Below are 2500 nucleotides of genomic sequence, written 5' to 3'. Positions count from 1 at the left end.
AGGTAAAAATATGCGTTTAACTACCAAACATCAATAGCATATTATTATCCATCTGTTCCATTTAAATGCTAATTTACAACCACTCCCTCATATTTTGTTCCATAATCGTTTCAATATTAAATCAATTTGGAAAAACTTAACCCCCCCCCCCCCCCCACTCCCTTGAACAGAGACATGAATTTGGTTTCAGCTATGTGGTCTAGTGCTATAACACCCGCCTTCGGATCGGAAGGTCCTGGGTTCGAGTCCCGCTCTGAGCGGTGCATATTTGAGTCCATGGAAAAGGTTCTTTACTCACATTCTCTCACCGTACTCAGTGTAAAATGAGTACTTTAGCAGCCGTTAGCAGCGTTGTCGCTGTCGGAAAAATTGTAATGTCGGCTAACAGGATTCCTATCTCGTCCGAGAAGTTAACGTGTTGCTGTTGGCGAAGAGACCCTTTGTAAAGCGCTTTTGAGCACGTTAAGTGGAAATTGCTCTACATAAAAGCTTACGTTTTTGGCTTTTAAAAAATTGTTATGCTCATGCCACTTCATCGATCGGTTGAAATGTGGCCCATAGTCTGTAAACAGTATCATATCTGAGAGATTTAATCAGCAAATTTTTGACCAATGAAAAAGTGGAATTTGGGACACACCCTCAACCCCTTTCGGACAAATATAGCTGATTGTTTACAAACATAGAATGAAGGAAATCGACATCAAGTAGTGTATCTTTAAAGGTCTCCATGTTGTTCAAAAAGCTTAATAAAAGGAACAACTTTGACGTCACTCAGCACTTTGTTATTATCTTTAGACAGCCTGTTAGTGATAAGCTCTCACCAAATAATATCGATCATACTAAAAACGTTAAAGGTTACACACACAGTTTTGTGTGTTGGTATGTTTAATTTAGCTGGCGTATGTTGTGAGTATTTTACCTAAATGCATAGCATCAACACTAGTCTGTAGGTCTGAGAGGAACATATTAGGGGGATGACTAAAGAATAATAGCAACATCAGACGGAGAGTAAATTAAATAACAAAAAAATTGAACGCAGGATTGCCAAGACTGTATTTGACTTGACTTCCTTTAACATTGATATATGTTTATGTATCTCTATAAGACTTTTTATACCTTTGTACAAAATTGTTATGCTATCCCTGGCCCGTACTTCATGATGAGGTAAACCATCCTAATTGCTTCATTAACTAGTTTACTGTCGTACTCTGAAAAGACACGTATTTAAAAATATTATGGGCAGAAAACTTGTTCTTGAAATATCGATCGATTTAAATGACCCTCATCTTGGCACAAACTTTCAAGCCTAGGACTATTTTTAAATACACGATTTTCCACAGTATAGTGAACTGGCTAAACTAAGGGACTGAACCAGTGCCAATGGCATTCACTACACGAGAAGGGGAAAAAGGCATCTATTCCGTTTAAACTTTTACGCCAATCAACACTAATCCATGATAATGATAACTGTTCTCCACCCTAGAGCTACAGACTCACAAAGAAGAAGAAGAAGAAGAAGAAGAAGAAGGAGGAAGAGGAGGAGGAGGAGGAGGAGGAGGAGGAGGAGGAGGAGGAGGAGGAGGAGGAGGAGGAGGAAGAGGAGGAGGAACATTGAAGAGAAAGAGTTAGAAGAAGAGGGAAAAAGTCGGTTCAATAAACAAATCATCACAATAGGTATTCTAGCGGTCAACAACAACACGACCATATCAACAATTAGCAACAACAATTAACGTCCTCATTTTGGTAAACGTGAGAATGATCACAGGCCACACGAATGTGTATTAGTGGTTTTGTGATAAAGAGTCGGACTCGAGGGTCAACGATTCTATAAGTATGTCAGAATCCCCCTTTTTTCAGTTCTCTTTGTCCACCATGCAGTAAAAAAGGGTAGGTTAGTCCAATTAATAACAGGGGATCAGCTTTAATTCTCCAGAAGGATTAAATAACATTTCCTTATTCTCCAGGGAAAATCCGGATTTAGGGTCTTCTCGAGCGTTAGCCGCAGCGTAGCGCCTCAATTGAGCAACAAGGACTAAGCATCTGGCTTAATTAAGGAAAAGATCGGATAGCTCGGATATAAATGTAATGCCATATCTGCCCAGGCTTCGCCGTGAACATCTTGGAGCGATTTGGCCTAGTTGAAATAGTAAAATGCGCACTGTTAATATTATATTTTAACCAATGACGCTGCAAAAAATACACCTTATTTTTCAATCTTGTAAAGCGCTTTGAGCAGATAGGGGATATTGCACATTATTAGTAAAAACTCAAGTACCAGCTAAATGGTAAACTAACACCGTTGCACTTTGGAAACGAACAACACGTTAAAAAAATCGTGGCCATAAAATTCATCCTTCAAATACCGATTGAGTAAAATGACCCTCATCTTGTCAAAAACTCTTAAAACTGTGACGTCAGAAATGAAATTTTAGGGTTTACGTTTAAGAGTTTTTGACAGGATTGGATTATTTTAATCCATCGATATTTATTGAAGGACAGA

The 2500-nt window shown here is 38.7% G+C and overlaps 1 protein-coding gene across 7 annotated transcripts in view; it reads right to left on the bottom strand.

Annotated features, from left to right (window-relative positions):
• Nucleotides 1–2500, bottom strand: part of LOC144972828 (extracellular serine/threonine protein CG31145-like) — a 124773-nt gene that overhangs the window by 91344 nt on the left and 30929 nt on the right. The window contains exon 2 of one of the 7 annotated variants that reach the window (XM_078914510.1): nucleotides 1117–1208. The exons of the other annotated variants lie outside the window; for them this stretch is intronic. The gene's annotated coding sequence lies outside the window, so the exon portion shown is untranslated. The remainder of the gene's footprint in view (nucleotides 1–1116; nucleotides 1209–2500) is intronic. 7 annotated transcript variants of the gene reach the window in all.

This window comes from Berghia stephanieae, chromosome 5, assembly GCF_034508935.2.
Source record: "Berghia stephanieae isolate SIO BIC M18660-M18661 chromosome 5, UCSD_Bste_1.3, whole genome shotgun sequence".
Lineage (NCBI taxonomy): Eukaryota > Metazoa > Mollusca > Gastropoda > Nudibranchia > Aeolidiidae > Berghia > Berghia stephanieae.
Note: the sequence above shows the minus strand (reverse complement) of the source record. Positions and strands in the feature narration are given on the sequence as shown.